Consider the following 18,575-nt stretch of genomic DNA (forward strand, 5'->3'; position numbering starts at 1 on the left):
CCTTCCCGGATCTCTAGTAAATGTAATTTATTCCCCAAAAAGGAGAGGTGAACGCCATCCTGTCTGAAGAGCATTAAGTCTTCCTTTTGGTGTCCTGTTCAACTTACTTCCCTCGCCTTATAGAAGTGCTGCATGTCTTTAGTCATCTTTCTCTTTGCCTTCTCAACTGCTGAATATTTCTCAGCTCCGCTCCACACCCTTCTCGGAACTAAAGCTGTCTAGAAAACATGAGTGCCCGACCATGATCTACCAATTAAGTCTAAATAATTTTTCATCTCGTTTAGTATTCCCAATCAAGATGACGAGTGATTTTCACCCTAAATGAAGGACTAAAACATCCGGACATGGTCTCACAGACACCAGATCTGATAAACATCAAGCAGTTGACCCCACTTCATGCCACCCTTACCCCACTATTCAATATTTATCTTGTCAAAGCAAAAACTCAAAGTCCATCCTAAAGGCCTCTTCTCTGCTTGTTTTGCTGCACACTTAATGAATGAATGAGCCACAATCCAAAATTGAAAATGCCGCCATGACCAGTCCCACCACGCAACCTGAAAGAAAAGAAAAGCATTAATAACATGGACATGTATAATTCATCCAAATTTCTGATGTAATGCAAACAGCAATCCGAAGACCATCTGCACAGCTTTCTCATCTCTCACAATGAAAACACCAATCTTGTGGCCTCTGATGCTACCCCGATCCTAAAGGAATGGGCACCAAATTTGATGGGTTCTCCCCATTTTGGTAAAATATTTTCCTCATTCCCATAGTACCTGGACTGCCTCCAGCCTTGACCCATCCACATACAGAAAAACTAGTTCTTCCTGCTCCCTCCTGCTGTACGAAACTCATTTCAGACTTCCGCTGGGCAAACTGGGTCTTAAACCTTGTGGAACAATATCTTTGCCCCTTTTCCTGTCAGGTCCATTTTCATGCTCCCTTCTCCACCTCTCCCTAATAACTCTCAAATCCTAAAATCCCCCCAAAATAGCCAAGACATGCATAACTTGAATTAGAGACCCTCAAACAGAGAGTAACAACAACTCACCCGTCCTTTGAACAGCAACACCAGCTTTTTCATTGTAACTGGTTCTCTCTTAAACTGACCTCTTTTGAATCCTTTTGATCAACCTGATAGGATTCTCCTACCAAATTTCGTCTGCTGAGGGCTCATATCCCCAGAAAAAATTTCTGTAGAAACATATCCCTGTTAGTTTTTCTGATGTGATGGTTGCTGACACTCGTCTGTCAATATTACTCATAATAAACCTCGCTACGTCCTCTTGCCTAACAACTATTACCGGTGCATCCTGGGTCCTGTAACAAGCACCACTTCTCACAAACTCCTCACATGCCCACCGGTAAGCATCTCTTGTGCTCACAGCAATGGATTTTTCCATGATCCCCAGTCTGCTAGCTCCCAAACCTCCTGTGGTACCTGAGTTTTCTGCAGAGCCGCTCCAGGCCTCAAACCACAGAATCTCAGCCACTGTGAATGAGACAAAGCGTCTAAAATGTGTCCACACCTGGCACATGTATGGCTTGGAATACAATGTTATACATTAAGCAGCCTAACATGAATCGCTGCAGTAGCTTTAACAGTTGTTTGTCTTGTGCTCTTAGGCCATTCACCAGATCTACCACTGTTCTGTTGTCCAAATGGAAAGTCTTTGTCTTATTTGGCAAATTCTGACCCCAAACCGCAACCGCCACCAGCAAGAGGAAATATTTAAAAAAGTAATGCTTCTACCTTGTTCTTTCCACTTAACAGTTCACCTTTCAGCATAGCACCTACCATCCCAGAAAAGGCCAAACATTTCTGATCCTGCTGCATTTGAGTATATTTGGACCATCCATGTAATCTCCTCATGAACTGACCACATTGTGACACCATTAAAACCTTTCAAAAACATCAGCCAAACTTCGAAATCAGCCCTCAAATCAGTTGAAATCCTCACTGTGTGATGTGGGAACTGTGCCCCTGCCATTGTAAAACCAAGTCTACGACAAAAGGCCCTGCCTGCTCTCACATTCAAAGTTGAGATGACCCAATAATTGTTGCAACTGACGGGGTTGGAGTTTTCAAGCTTTAATTGCATTCTCCAGTAGTGGCACTATCTCCTGAACTTTTAGAAACAGCAGCCTAGCTTCCTTTCTGACAATATCCTGTTTAATGCTTAGACATACTAAACAAGTACTTGGTCCCTCAGTCTTCTCTGGCACTAAAGAAACACCCATATCATCTTATAACTTGTGGAAATTCATCAGTGCGGAACTCCATGCACTATTAGCACCTGCACCAACAAACAAAAAATCATCCAAATAATGAATGACTAGCTCATGACAAGTCCTGAATGTAAAGCACCACTGCAGGAATGTACTGAAGGTTCCAAAGAGTTTGCAAGATATGGCACAGCCCGTGGGCAGCACTGTGTCTATGTAAAATCGATTCTCAAATTGAATGCCTAAAAGAAAAATATAGTTTGGATGAACAGGAAGAAGGCAAAAGGCAGCCTTTATGTTGCATTTTGCCAGCTCGTCACCAGGACCCACCTTCTGTACCAAAGCCAGGGCTACATCTAGTGATGCAAATTGAACTGCTGTATCCTCCTAAACAATGAAATCACTGACAGATGACACTTCAGGCCAAAACAAATTATGAATTTACCTGAAATCATCTAGGCACCACCCCCAATGGTGAAATCATCAAGTCTGGCAACGGCCACAATATAAATAAACCTGCAATTCTCCCTTCCTTGACCTCCTTCTCTAGCTTCTGTTCTACCACTTGAGGGTGTACTTTAGCAGACTTCGACTTTTCAGCAAACTTTCCCGCCCTGGGACTTTCATAGCCTAGACAAAAAACTGTCGCAAACCCCCATTGCAACAAAAGTGCTTCTTTTCTGTCAGAAGAAATCAACATTGATTCATTCAAGATATCCAATTTAACTTGTTTCCAGGTTGGTAGGATCCCCTGCCATGTCCAGTGACACTGACATGTGCTATCTCCCAGAAACACTGCCCCCACATTTTGCACACCTATGCTTATATTTGAACGGGTTACTTGGGCAAAATCCTCTATTAAAGTTCCAACACACCCCTAGATTCGTATTTTGGCCTCTACGCCGGTTTCCCACCCCTCCCAAAAAAGGAAAGCCTTTTCGTCCCCTGTATTTCAAGACACCCCACTTCATTACTTCAGCTCTATGGGTTTACTTGTGCATGGGCAGACCGGTACTTTACTGTTTTGAAGTTTCACATTTTGGGTGAATGTATCCGAATCATTCCTTCCGGGTGGTTTCCTTCGAAAGAAAATTCACCTTTTTGTGCCAGTGAATCTTTTTAAACTTTCTGATTTTCCTTTTGATTCAGTTCCCCTGATTTCTTATCTTTCTCTTGTTTGCTCTGTCACATCGCTGTTCTTTCCACTTCTCCTCTTTTCCTTATCACTCATCACTCTTTTTGTTACTTCTTTCTGTACCTGAAACTTCTTTTATGCTCACCACCACCGTACTGGAATCTGTGCCTATCCCTTTGTTTGTCCCCACAGCTTTATCTACCAATTTAGTTTCTTTGGTCCTACCCCATACCCAGCTACTCCACAACTTTTGTTCACCTGTTCTCAACCTTGTCCCTTCTGCTCGTGTGATCCTATTCTTGCCTCTCTCCTTGGTCTGTTTCCAAAGTCTTCCATGCTCAGTTTGCTTGGATGATGCTATTGCTTCCTGAGAAACATAGCTATTCTGAGAAATGATAATGTTACTGTGGTGGGTTCGGCTCAGAACCCTGATAGGGTCGGTGAATTAAGAAACCACTAGACACGGTATGCTGCTCAAGTGCTCTTTATTTCTGGATGTGTTTTAATTACTCTTTCTTTCCCTCTAGTTCCTTCGGTTTAGTTCTCCGGGTCTTTTCCTTTCCTTGGTTGTTTTCCTTGATGTAACGGATTCTTCTTTTTCTCTGATAGGTTTCTCTTCTCAGGACCTCTGAGCTGTGGATGAGGTTCGACGGGATAACCAGGGATAGCTCCGATTCGGAAGATGTTGGGTGACCCAGGATAAGCAGAGAAATAGGTAAGTGTGGGGTTCTGGGGTTCCGTCTGGATTTGGGTTAGTATTAGGGAGTGTGGTAAGGGGGGGGTTTGTGGCAGTGCATGTGGTGGAAGGAGACCATGTCAAGGTTGGACATATGAGAGAAAAACCCACAAGTGCTCTAGATCAGGTGCAACAAAAGTAAGTGTCTGTCCTTTTGCTCTTTTATAGGGCTGTTTTACAACACAGTCCCTATCCCTGTGTGCAGTTAGTTTTACATGCTCCTGAGTCCTTGCTACTCGCTTTCCTGGGTCCTTTCCTCTGGTCCCTCCCCTGCTATGCCCCTCTCACTCCTGTTTCTACTCCACAACGGGAAATAACTTAATCGAAGGCACGATCGTATCTGAGAGAGCCACGCCCCTCCAGGGACGTGGCGGGTCCGTTCGTCCAGTGGTCTCATCCGGGTCGGTGTTTCACCTCCAATGTCTTTGCTCCGCTCCTCGCCTCGATCGTCTTCTTCCTTGCTCTGCTCGTTCCGGTTCGTGCTCCTCTCCTCGCTCTGCTCCCTCGTATTGCGCGCCTCTTCTGCCTCCGTCTTCTCTTTTGCTCGATCCAACCCGGATGTCCGGGTTGGGATTCTCTTCCGGGTGGTCGTTGCTTTGGTGTGTTCCCCCGGGGTACTGCCGATGCGATCCAGGTGCTTGTATTGTAGCCGGAGACGTGACGACCCGGTTACAGCTACCCCAACCATTTCTTTTGGATCTAGTGACTGAGCCTTAGTTTCTAACCAGTGTTGAATTTTCCCCTCTTCTAACTCTTCATCATCATCCTCGTAAATCAGCTTGCATTCCATCTCCTTATCCACCTCATAACCAATCACACCGAGATGCTCACCACCTTCCACTTCTCCATCATAACTCTTCCAGATGATTTTGGGTTTGCACTTCTTTGGTGCAGATGTGATACTTCATCCCTAATTGTCAGGATGGTTGCCCAAAACCTCTACCTCTTTTGGGGCCAATTGACCCTCGTCGCAGAGAACCTGGCCAGATGACATTCCCCACAGCTGTTGATCTTCTACGGTGTTTTCCCCTTGAAGCATTGCAGGTCGCCCCAACCTGCAGGATCTGTGGCCCTGACTTACCTTTCAAAAATTCATCTTGACCCGTTTCTGCCTGCTCCTCTATCCATACCCATCTTCCTTTTGGTTTACTGAGATGCATTGGATGGTTTACCTCATGTGAGCCCACCAATTCATCTTTCCTTGTGTTGTACTTACGTGTACCTGAGCTGACTGCTTTCTGACTCTCGATTGTACCATGAAATGGTCCTGTATCTCTGTTGTGTGAATTGGACATATCCCAGATGCTCCCACCTCCCTTTCCCTGCTTACAGGGCTATAAAGCCTTGCATGGTTCCCCCACACTTTCTGTTGCCAGCTGCTGTCTATATCTGACCGTACTGGCCTGCTTCCTTCCTGTATGTCATCTCTGCTGTGCTGTTTAAATGAGTGCTTGTGTTGGCGTATACGGGTGAGCACTCTACTGCCACATGCTGGCCCTGAGCACACACCACACTATGCTGGGATGGGGCCAAAGCTGCAAGTGTCTTTGCTGACTCCCGCTGGGCTTCTGCACACCTGAATTCACTCACTGGACTCTTCCTTACATTGTCACGCATTCCGCAGCACCCTTAGAAACAGCAAAATGCCAGACATGATTATTTATGTGTGGGAAGGTGTCCCTTCCTGCACATAAATTATAATTTCTAAATGACGCTTTGGCACTTGTGTATTTGCTGCATTCTGCAGCACACACAGAATTGCCAAATTGCTGTTAGTGATTGTTTATTTGCAAGAAGGGACACCTTCCCACACATAAACAATCAAACCTCTCAACGCAGACATCCTTGAACGATGGTGCAAGGATGCCTGCTTTGGCACTAGCCAGCTTAATCTAGCGCCAGCTCAGAGGACAACACAGGGGGGCTCCGCATTAATTTAAATATTTTAATATGGTTCATCCCTGCATTGTGAAAATGACGGAGCTCAGCGGTACCATATTTGTCGCACTCCTTCCTTTTCTTTTAAATATGGGCCTAAATGAGAATAACGCATTGCTGATGGTGCGTACTGAGTGAGTGTGAAAGCTAAACCTCTGGTCCTGTTTGTGTATTTTCCATTGCCTTTTTGTGCAAGACTGAGTTAATTCCCTTATCATAACAGATCTAGCCTGAAGTGTGGCGTGGGATATAAAAAAACACAGAAGCCTATAGGATAAGTATAAAACATTTTTTGAAAGTGGCTTTATAGCTACAAATGACCTATCAAAGGAAGAAGGGAAGCTTATCTGCCTTTAATGATAAAGATTCAGATAAAAGGTGAATAGGCACTGTACTCAAAACTATAGCTCTGACAGACTTGACTAGTGGCGGCAGCTGCATATGTTAAGTAGGGAGCACGGTGTGGCATCGGATGACATGAGAAACATTTTTTTTTAAACAAATAAACTACTTACATTTCGCTGCCCATCTCCTGTTGCCGTGTCCTGCTTCCTCGCTCCTCTGCTCCTGATAGCCTGAAATGGCCGGCCAAACATACTTGCGCACTCAGTGCACTCTTCCCCCTCCCACCTCCCTGTGGCCCACACCCACCCTTCCCTGCGCCTGCTGGCTGAGCCAGCAGATGAAAAATGAAAAATAAAACAATAATAAAACGATAGCAAGCTATTGTTTTATTTTTCATCCGCTGGGTCATCCGGGGGGTGACGCCCATCTGCAACTCTGGAGGAGCCGCCCCTGGACTTGACCCCTAGCTGTGTCAACCAATACCAGTCAGAGGTGTTTAGAGGAGACAGAGGGAGAGTGATGGTAAGTCCATTATTACACCAGCCCTAATTCATTTCGACCTCTGTGATTTTAGCTGTATTAATGACTCGAGCTTTGACAATTTGCATGCTATAGATACCATAAATGACATGAGGTGGCAATGAATTGTGCAGACGAGTATAAGGTTGTATTAAACGACATTATGACTGCTAGAGTTTTTCACCAACAGAATAGCTAAAGACTCTGAGGGGACTTCATATGAAGGTCCACAGGGCAGTTTAGAGAATACGGAGTTTAATTAAACAGGGAATCCAGATGACCTTGTGCACTGTTTATTTCATAGAGGCAGTATTCTCCACCACCCAGCGCTTAATTTGAAAGGGCATTTAATCGTGAACACCTTCTTAATACAGCCCGTCAAATGGTGGCACTGTTTGTTTAATTTAGAGATGAGCACAACAATAGTTATTTATTAATTCATTACACATTAAACTGACTAAGCCTGCAGCCCAAACCATTCTTACAGAATTGGTTACTGTTAGACTTTTCATCCTTGGCGTGGCTTCCCTTAACTTTTTGCCTCTGTTCCCCAGGTTGTTGATGTGTGCTGGACTCTGATTTTGCTCTTTTTGTTACTCTGGGCACTTTACCACTGCTAACCAGTGCTAAAGTGCAAGTGCTCCTTTACAAAATGTGTATGTAATTGGCTTATCCATGATTGGCATATTTGATTTACTAGTAAGTCCCTAGTAAAGTGCACTAGAGGTGCCAGGGCCTGTAAATAAAATGCTACTAGTGGGCCTGCAGCACTGGTTGTCCAACCCACATAAGTAGCTCTGTAATCATGTCTCAGACCTGCCACTGCAGTGTCTGTGTGTGCAGTTTTAACTGTAAGTTCGATTTGGCAAGTGTACCCACTTGCCAGGCCTAAACCTTTCCTTTTCTTACATGTCAGACACCCCTAGGGTAGGCCCTAGGTAGCCCCAAGGGCAGGGTGCAGTGTATGGTAATGGTGGGACATATAGTAATGTGTTTTATATGTCCTGACAGTGAAATATTGGTAAATTCGTTTTTCACTGTTGCAAGGCCTCTCCATCTCATAGGTTAACATGGGGGCTACCTTTAAATCTGATTAAAGTGCAGGTTCCCTTTGGGAGGGGATGGGCATGTGGAGTTTGGGGTCTCTGAGCTCACAATTTAAAAATACATCTTTTAGTAAAGTTTATTTTAAGATTGTGTGTTTGAAAATGCCACTTTTAGAAAGCAGACATTTTCTTGCTTATACCATTTCTGTGACTCTGCCTGTTTGTGGATTTCCTGTCTGGGTCAGTTTGACATTTGGGCTTGTTGCACCTCACACTAGACAGTGACATAAAGGGAGCTGGGGTGTAGCCTGCATATCCTGATGAGCCATCTGTGCTAGGAGGGAGTGGAGGAGTGGTCACTCACACCTGAAAGGGCTGTGCCTGCCCTCACACAATGCAGTCACCAGCCCCCTGGTGAGTGTCTGGGGCCTAGCCTGGGCAAGCAGGATTTCACATTCAAAAGAGACTTTACTTTGAAGTAGGCCAACTTCAAAGGAGAAATTGGGTATAAGAAGGGCACCCAAAACCACAGATTTTAGATCACTTCTGGACATCAAGAGGAACCTCTGCCTGGAGAAGAGCTGAAGAGCTGAGGAGAAGTACTGCCCTGCCTGTGACTCTGCTTTGTGGAGCTATCCTGCAGTTGCTGCTTCTGCCTGTGCAAGGGGACAAAGACTGGACTTTGTGGTATATTCCTGCTTGAGAAGGACTCTCCAAGGGAGTGGACTGAGCTTGCCCCCCGTTCTGAAGTCTCAGGGCCATCAAAGACTTCCCTTACCAGCACCTGGACTCTCTGCTGAGACTCCTGCCCTGACAAGTGGTGCCGTATCCAGTCCCTGGACCCTTGAAAGGAAAAGCTGGTAAAAATTCAAGGAAATCGACTTCGGACGACTCCGGACCGACGTCGCTGCTGAATCCGGTGACGCCTCTTGCAACCGTCTCCGTGATCTTCGCTGGAACGCGACGACCTGTGCAGGCCCGACACCGCTGCAGCCGCGCCGAAGTCCTACCTCCGTGGAAGGCGCCTCACCACGTCGTGACCGACGCCACTCGAAGTGCCCGGATTCAACATTTCGCACAGCTGCCGCGATCCCCGACTTCGCGCATCGGCTTGTTGTCACTCTTCACCAAGGTACTGTACCTGGAGGTCTGCGTGACTCGGTGGCCGGTGCCGTTGGTGTCGTATTGTTGGGAACGACTCCGTCACGATGCCGTGTTAACACCTCATCGAAGCATTTTGTGTTTCTAAGCGCTATTTTTTAATTTAATCTTTAAAAATTCATACCTTGACTTGTGTATTGTGGATTTTTGTCGTTTTGGTCTTGTTTTGTTTAGATAAATATTTCCTGTTTTTCTAAAACTGTGTTGTGTCATTTTGTAGTGTGTTTATTAAGTTACTGTGTGTGTTGGGACAAATACTTTAAAGCCTAGCACTCTGAAGTTAAGCCTACTGCTCGTGCCAGGCTACTAAGGGGGTAAGCAGGGGTTAGCTGAGGGTGATTCTCTTTTACCCTGACCAGAGTGAGGGTCCTTGCTTGGACAGGGGGTAACCTGACTGCCAAGCAACGACCCCATTTCTAACAGTTACCTATAAAAGAATTGTTGCACTTGTAAAAGTGAGATGATTATTAGTTGTGTTGGCAGTGTTAGCAGGGGCAATGGGTGGTGTAAGGTGCAGTGGTCTCCTCACAAGAGCCTTGGTACTTTTTTTTGTTTGGTTTACAAATTAAGCACTACCACCAATAATCTGAAAACTTACAGAGTTACTGTAAATCAGTCATTGCTGAAAGGAGTTCCGAGTAAGTCAACAGTAGATGAAAGGTTTAATACATACAGGAGCACATCATCCAAGGCGATTAGTTCGGGAATCAAGTCAGCTAAGGATCCCCCTCCATGTTTCCAACTTAAACAAGGAGAAGATTGGCTCCTCTAATGTCACCATAGGTTTTGATGAAGATGGGGGCTCCACTGTAATTAGGTACACTTGATAATAAATGGCTTCTTTGTTGACAGTAATTGTCGAAACCCCTCAATGCTACCCTTCGGCCCAAATTAACACCCTACAGAAGATGGCAAGCCATTTGACTGCTCTAGATAAAAATTAGAAACTTGGGTGGAAACAGCTTCTATAAAGTGCAGCACTTTACTGATTCTAATGAGCATTGGTCCTGTAGGACCATTATTGCCAAATTAGACATCCTTTTCAGTGTGATGATGGTAATAATAATTAAATTCATAGACAATCGTTTTTCCTTTGTATCAAAGCTTGCAGCAGTTTGAGGTCATAAAGGAGCACAGTTGAAAATTCACAATTGACTGCCATGCGCAGAGCCCATCTGAGGAACCACAGATACACTGTGGAGTGTCACCACAAAAGTTTTAAAAGAGAAATAGAGATACGCTAGATACTTCTTGCCAAATATTCTTTAGTTGTTGAATATTTCCCAGGTGTCAGACTGGATTTAGAAACATTTCAGAAGTAACTCTTGTAGCCTGGGAGGCTACCAGACTCCCCACTGATGCTGTGCCACCTAAGAAATTACATGCAGAGCTTATATAGGCATGACTCCTGCATGCTGTCAGTTCCTTTATTTCTGTGCCTCCAGTTATGGATCCGGAGCTACTTCTTGCCTTTTTGAGACTCTTCGCTCTTGAAAATCTTTCAAATTTCAGTGTGCAGGTAAAACATCACCTCCAAAAATGACTGGTTTTAGGCCCTGTAAAGTCTGCCACAAACAACTGTCTGTGAATGATTCTCATCAGATTTGCCTGTTGTGGTTGGGGTTGAGTTATAAATCTAAGGCCTGTAAATATTGCTTGTTGATGAACCTTAAGGCAATTCAAGACCGCAAAGTGAAACCTTACATGGCCAAGCACCCGAAGACTCTGTGATGAGACTGATCCAGGTCGAAAGTTCAGTCCTGTTCCTGTCAAAGATCCAAAAGTCATAGGACATACTCCAAAGGTACGGTCTTAGTTGGGTTCAAAGTTGCTGGGTAAGTTGAAGAAAAAGCAGAAGAAATCTAAGTGGGTCTCAGCCCATTTCTGCCACTCACACAATCCTGAGAAGGAGCAGGGGTGTCACAATACACCTCGATTGTACTCCCAAAGTCGATCAAATTTTGAGCATATCCCACAACTTGTTCAGGCATAACCACAGATTCCAGGGCTGTCACCACTCAGAAACATATTGAGTTGTTCTGCACAGCTATTCTGTGACTCTTTGGACCATTGATGACTCACTTTTGCGTGCCTTCGGGCCCAACGGAGCCGAGAGGTTTTCAATCAGGAATACAACCAACAGGTTCGCCTTCAGCAGCATTTGGACCTTTCAGACAATCCCAGGGCCATCTCCTGCTCCAATTGGAACTCCTCCTCCCGTGCCACGATCCATCCCAGTTCCCACCACTTCGATGAGGATCTTGACTTCATTTACATTGGAAGACAAAGTACCTATTTTACTCTGAGTCAGTGCCATTTTGACTGAAACCGCACTCAGGTGTTTTAGTGGCCCTTCTTCCTCCACTCAAACCACTGCCTCCATAAGCACTACATTCCCTGTTCGGCATGGATTTAGACAAAGACTAAAGTGCCAGCAGTAGGATGTGGTTGTAATTCCTGCCACTTTCTGGTGTCCAAGAAAGACTGGAGCCTTAATCCTATTTTCATACTGTGCCCTCTCAATGCCTTCCTCCAGAAGGGAAAATTCAGGATGCTCATACTGGCCCATGTCTTGGTTGCCCTCAACACTTTAGACTAGATGGTGGTGTTAGTCCTCCAGGACCCCTAGTTCCATACACCAGTCCTACAGGCCTATCAGCTGTACTTGCGGTTTGTAGTGGGACAGGAGTTTTATCAGTTGGCTGTGCTCCCATTTGGTCTCACCAGGGCTCCTCAGGTGTTCACGAAAGTGATAGCTGTGGTTGAGGCACACCTTTTGCAGGTCAGGTGTTCCTGTCTTTCTCTACCTCAGTGACGCGCTGTTGAGGGCAGGCTCCTCCCAAGCTGATGTCAAACACCTCTAGATGATAGCGAATCACTTGTCATCTTTGAGGTCCACTATCAATGAGCTGAAGTCACACATTAATCCTTTTCAGACACCCCCCTTCATTGGAGTCAATCTGGACACTGTTTGGTTTTGTGCCTTTCCCCTCTTAAAGAGAGTCCAGGACATTTAGTCTATGATCCCTATTGTTCAGCCTTTGTCTGGGATCTCTGTGAAGTAACTTTGAGGATTTGGGACCCATGGCCCCCTACATCCCGCTGGTCAGGCATGATAGGTGGCATATACGGGCTCTGCAATAAGACCTGAAATCTTGGTGGGCTCAACATCAAGGGGACCTCCCAGACCACGTTCAGATTTCGGAGGAGACTGCAAAAGATCTGCAACTGTGGTTGCTGGACAACGATTGGGTCAGTGGCAGACCTCTCTCCATTTCCCACCCAGAGTTGATAATGGTAACCGATACATCACTTGTGGGTGGCCATCTAGAAAGGTGGAAATCAGAGGTCCTTGGTCTTGATCGGAGTCCTGGCTCCATTTCAAACTTCTGCAGCTTAGGGCCACACACTGGGCATTAAAAGCCTTCTTTCCCATCCACCAAGGGGAGGCTAGAACAGGTGTTCACGTACAGCACCACCGCCCCCCCCGCCGGGTACTGCAAAAAACAGGGCAGGGTGGGGTTATGGACCCTGTGCCATGAGGCCATGTGCCTCTAGAAATAGGTTGACCACCGGAGAATTTTCAGGTGGTGAACCATCTGGTAGGATCATGGAATATCTGGTTATACAAGTTCAACCTTCTGCACCTAATGGAATTGAGTGGTAATTACACCGGGGTAGTTGGGGAATGGGGGGGGGGGCGTGCCTTTTCAGGGCCCGGTGGTGCACCCAATCTCCACAATAGAGTAATTCAGCCCAGAGCATTGGGGCCCGGGGGCTGAAAATGGCCCTGGGAGGGGGGATAGCACAACTCCCCTCCTTTTATAAATTAATTTGGCCCAGTGGGATGGGGTACCCGGGGCTGAATGCAGCTTGAGGGAGGAGGGGCTGCCTGGCCCCCTCCCCTTTTTAATAAAATACTGCCCCAGGGGATTGGGTCCCTGGGGAATATTAAGGCTTGGGGAGGTGGGCTAAGCACCCCCTCCCCATTATAATGTAATGTGGCCCAGGGATAGGGCCAATAAGATTTGGGGAAGGGGGCCACATGGCCCTCCTTTGAAAAATGAATGGCCCTGATGGCCCTGTGGTATGGGTTCCCCGGAGCTAAAACGTTTTTGGGGAAGGGGGGGAATGGTCTTCTTAGTAGATGATTTTTATTAATACTCTGTAGTGTATTTTCCATGAGTTTCAATGTCTGAAAACAGTGTGGTACAAAGTAAACTCTCTCCATAGAGTACAAACTGTTCACAGAACCCATTTTCTACTTATATCAACTTCATTTCTCAATTGAGGTTTGGTGATTGTGAAAGGTTTAGCACAGATAAAAAATGTCCATAGTACGGCAATCATTTTGGATCAGACGTTCATTATTTTGAGGAATTTGGATTTCTCTGAACATTTATATACATATTGAACAGCGCATGCAGTGGGGGTTTCCCATATGCCTGTGGTTGAGTGTTAATGTGAAGTAGACTACCCATGAAGTGTATGGCATGGGGTCAGTGTTTCTCATAACACATGCCTGCTACACCAAAGGGAGCTGTATCTGTGATGGCCTTAATGATGTTGCATGTTATTCTGAGTTTTTTTGTACTTAAATTCAAGCTTCTAATACCCTACATGTTTATAGAGGAATGTTTTCAAAAGAAACATGGGTGAAGTCATCAGTGATGCCATCAATTATGTCATCATTGATGTCAGAAATGATGTCATAGAACATGTCATGAGTGATGTAATTTGTAAGGGGCTAAGCACTGCATGGCAGGGTTGCAAGTTATAGTTAGCTCTGCTAACTATAACTGTTGAATTTCGGTGTTTTAAGTTCAAAACATTAATGTTGTCCTAGCATATTCACCTAACTATAATGTTACATTAAATAGAATATGTGGAGAAAAAGTTTTTCCCCCAACCATGAAATTTGCAAAGTTGTCTCATCTGTCAGCACGGCCTCTCCCATGTAATGTTGTGGAAAATTTGCAAATAATGCCTTAAATTGTTTTTAAGAAATCTCAGAGACTCATGCACCAACTTATACACCCTCTACGAGACTCAGGCCCATTCACACACCCACTCAGACACTTATGCACCCCTCACAGACCCACTCAGAGACTCATGCACCCATCACAGATCCACTCAAACGCTCACAGACCCACTTAGAGCCCCACACACCCACGCACAGACCCACTCAGACCCTCATGCACCCATTCACAGACCCACTCAGGCAGTGATACACCCACTCACAGACCCATTCAGAGTCATGCATCCACTCACACATCCACTCAGACGTATGCACCTACTCGGAGACCTACTCAGAGACCTATACACCCACTGACAGACCCACTGAGGTAGTCATGCACACAGTCACAGACCCACTCAGACAGCATATGAGGTTGGGTGTTTATTAGGAATTGGATGCAGGGCCTGGCTGAGGGCCGTGCAGGGTTGGGTGGTTAAAGGGGACTGATCGCAGGGCCAGGCCACAGGCCGGGCCCTGCAGCCAATCACTACTATGCACGACCAAAGGCTGTGCGTGACATGGGATTGGGTAGTTGTAGTGGGTTGGCCTTGCGGCCAACCCTCACCATGCATGACCAAAGGTCATGTGTGGCAGTGGTTGCATCAATGTATAGTAATAAAAATTACTTTACTTTTTTTTTTTTTAAACATAGAAATTCACTGAAAAAAACAAAGGTTACAGGGATGTTATAGTTAGGAAATATAATTTAAAAAAACCTTAAAATTCACTTAAAAAACAAAGGTTACATGGACGGTATAGTTAGGGTCTGAATTTACTTGCAGAAAACCATAGAAATTCAGCATTTATAGTTATGGTTAGCTCGTCCCTCATAATTCCACCCTTTTTCTGTTACTCCCCTCAACCCTTATTTAATGGGTTCTCAGAGTAACTTTTTTTCTATTTCTAGCACCCTTGATGTCTTGCCAACTAGTGCCAAAAATTGTTTATTGCTGTCTCTCTCCTGCGGTCTTCCATGAGGGCACACATCTCCAGGATGCTCAAAGGAACCACTGAACCATGAAGTAAAGGAATTGGAGTTCCTTACTTGTGGGGTGATTTGCTACTCCCTGCTGTGCTTGGCGCTAACGCCTCTAGTCAGGTCGCATCTTCCAAAATCTTTAAGTATGTGGTGGGGTGAGCCAACACCACTTTTTTCTGTGCTTGGAACTGAAGCTCTGACAGATAACATATCATGCCACCAAACGGTGTGTAGTGGGCATCTCAAAGTTAAAAAAGACCGTTTTGTTGTGTTTTGCATACTCACATCACGTGTATGTCGGCCATTTTGTATGTTTAAATATTTGCCAACCATGGCTTGTGTTCTTGTGTGTATACAGAAAGAAAGAACTCTATTAATACAGGGGTGAGCAGTTGCTTACGAGTTGGCTATGGTGATTAATCTTCCATTATTCTTCAGTTGCCTAGAAAGCCTTTCTTGCACTTCATTTTTGTAGCATGATTCTTTGCTTTTGAGATGTCAACCTTATGAAACCTACTGTGCAACCGTTACCTTCCCTAAAAATTCAGGAAGTATTTGAAGTAATCTCTGTATGCTGCAACATTATTTGGGGCTAGAAGGTCAACCCACATTTGAACACCTTTTAGTATCTTGAGAATTGTTCCAAGGCTGTGCAGGAAGTTGCAGGATATCATTGCTCAGGATGAATATGTAAATGAGCATGGTCAGAAATCTAAAATTGTGAAGGATGGATTCGCCAAGACATTATGTGGTACCAATTTTGTGTAAACATGCTACTGGGTTTGTACATAAAATGTTGAATATGCTATGCAATTAGAAATGTGCTACCCGTAAACACAAAATGAAAGGAGTAGAAATTATTGTGAGGGAGGAGATGATTCCTGTTGGACACAGTGATTGATGAATGAGTTACTGAAGCTGTGGAGCCATCCCTCTGGTTATCGCTTAATATGGTTACAACAATGACGAATGCTGAGCAAGCTGTCTGCATAGACCTTGATAGACTTAAAGCCATTTAGATGGCTGGGTTTCCATTGCCTACAGCTGAAGGCATTATGGCTATGATGGGCCAAACCAAGTGGTTTATAAAATTTGAAATGAGATCAGATTATCATTCTGTAGTGTTGTAAAACAGTTGCATCAGCTAACCACTTTTATCACCATTGATGCTGTTTTCTATTGCAGGAGAATGACGTATCAGCGGTTTTCCAGTGGGCGATGCACCAACTTTTCAAGGAATTCAATCATGCCCTAGTGTTCGAGGGTGATACCCTGGTAGTTAGGTAAAATTGCCAGAACACAATTACGCATTCAAAAAGGCTCTTAAAGTATCAACATCTAGCGAATAAAGACTTGAAGGAACAGATATGTCTTCGCATGGAAGAAGTGAAATATAATGGCTATCTGATCTCAGCTGAGGGGATCAAACTCAGACTAAGGGGGTCATTACGACCCTGGCAGCCGGCGGTATGTTGGCGGTAACACCATACCGCCGGCCCCTCCATTTTCCTGCCAGAATTCCGCATGGCGGTCATAATCCCCAGGGCAGCGGTGCAAGCACCGCTGCCCTGGGGATTATGAGTCCCCGACCGCCGGCCTGTCCATGGCGGTACACACCGCCATGGAAAGGCCGGTGGTAAGGGGACTTGGGGTGCCCCTGGGGGCCCCTGCACTGCCCATGCACTTGGCATGGGCAGTGCAGGGGCCCCCCTGCATAGCCCTGTCACGCATTTCACTGCCCGAATTTCACATCAGCATTGCCATCAACATCTATTACGAGCCGGCTGCAATGTTGATGTGACATTTCCGCTGGGCCAGCGGAAATGTCATAATAGGGAGACAGAAATACCGCCGGCAATGGCGGTATTCTGTCTCCCGCGGCCTCAGCTGTCTTTTGAAAAGACCGCCGAGGTCGTAATGACCCCCTAAGTCTCTTAAAAAAACGAATAAGTTCCGAAGATTAAAAGGTTAGAGATAGAGAATATATTTTGTCTTTACAGGAGCTTTGTGAATTGTCCTCTAAGATTGCCCCAGAGTTAGCCACACTCACTGGCCCATTGATTGGATTCTTGAAAAGGAGGTGAAATTTGTTTGGTGAACAGATAAAGTAAGTTGCATGAATGCGAGTGAATAGAGGGAGGATTTACTGGAAATTTGAAATTTACCTAGAATAATGTGAAGAAAGGGAGGCTTAAAGAGAGATTGTTGACAGACGTTTTGCAATCCTTTGTTAAAAGTCTCAATGGATATGCACTTTGAGTAGGGCATTTTAATGATAGGGGAACTTGTACTTCTTCAAATAGAACTACTAGACTAAGTAAGGCATGTAGGTCACCTTGGTCTGACATTAAATAAAAAGAGGGTGAGAAGCATATTTACTGGTAGTCGTCTATTTGGAGAGATGTGGATTTAAGGTAAGAGGGCCTAGTGTCTGCACAGTGGCTGACAAAAATTCGGAATGAAAGAAGACACCATAGGTGCCAACGGAGCTTCCTGAAATTTTGTGGGTGAAGGTGGGCATGCATTTCCTTGGGGTGTCCCATGTTCTTACAGAGAAGCAGTGACTTGGGATAACCTTAATTAGTTCATGGAAGGTCCCTGCACTCAGGCCACTGCACCTGCTGCGCTATTGATAGCTATTACCCAGTGTTTACTTGTGGTCAGTTGTAGTTTATGTGTTGTCTTTTCTGAAATAGGTAAGATGTGTTAATCTTATGTCCTCTACAGGTCTGCCTGCAATATAACTAATACACAGGAGCAGCTTGCGGTGCATGGCGGGGGCGAGGCGTCGCGGGGAGGGGTGTGGGGGGGGAGAAAAATTAATTTTAGAAAACCCAAAACGTACCTGAATTGCTGCCGCCACCACCACGCTGCTACTCTTTCCTTCACCGCAGGCTGCAGGCACAGGCTCCCAGCCGTCCTGCGGCCAATCTGAAAGCTGCTGTCATGCTGCTGACGGCTGGCCAAACATACATGCGCACTGACTCAATACTCATCACAGCCCGTGGCCCTGCCCCTTTTACAATAAAATGATAACAAACTACGTTATTATTATTTTATTGGAAATGTTTGTCAGCTGCTGCTGCTGGCGGGGGTGACGTTCCTCCATCTTAGCCGAGGAGCCACGCCTGCTAATACACATTAGCATATCATGGACTTTGAAGGTTACTGTGTGCTGTAGTTATGGCTTGTATGTTGTGGTTCCGGTTGTGATAGGTAGGCCCAGTGCTTACCTGACTGGTTGGCAGACTTTCTTCTGTGGTGGGTTGACAACAAATGACTGACCTCTTCATAGTTTCTGTATTTACCATGCTGGTTGTTCTCACTATAACTGTATCGTAAGGCAAACCATACCCTACCCAACATAAGGGAAAAGATTCAAATTCAAGTGAATATTGCCATCCATTCTGATGTCGAGGTCACAAGACAGCTGCCTTTCCGAGGACAGGACATTAACCAGTGCATTC

At 45.3% G+C, this 18,575-nt stretch overlaps 1 long non-coding RNA gene across 1 annotated transcript in view; it reads left to right on the top strand.

Moving 5' to 3' along the window:
• Positions 1–17,884, top strand: part of LOC138285284 (uncharacterized) — a 227,285-nt gene extending 209,401 nt beyond the window's left edge. Inside the window, exons 4-6 of the long non-coding RNA XR_011201559.1 lie at positions 3,977–4,082; positions 16,294–16,759; positions 16,811–17,884. This is a non-coding gene — a long non-coding RNA (uncharacterized lncRNA). The remainder of the gene's footprint in view (positions 1–3,976; positions 4,083–16,293; positions 16,760–16,810) is intronic.
• The last annotated feature ends 691 nt before the right edge of the window (positions 17,885–18,575 follow it).

This window comes from Pleurodeles waltl, chromosome 3_1 (genome assembly GCF_031143425.1).
Source record: "Pleurodeles waltl isolate 20211129_DDA chromosome 3_1, aPleWal1.hap1.20221129, whole genome shotgun sequence".
Taxonomy (NCBI): domain Eukaryota; kingdom Metazoa; phylum Chordata; class Amphibia; order Caudata; family Salamandridae; genus Pleurodeles; species Pleurodeles waltl.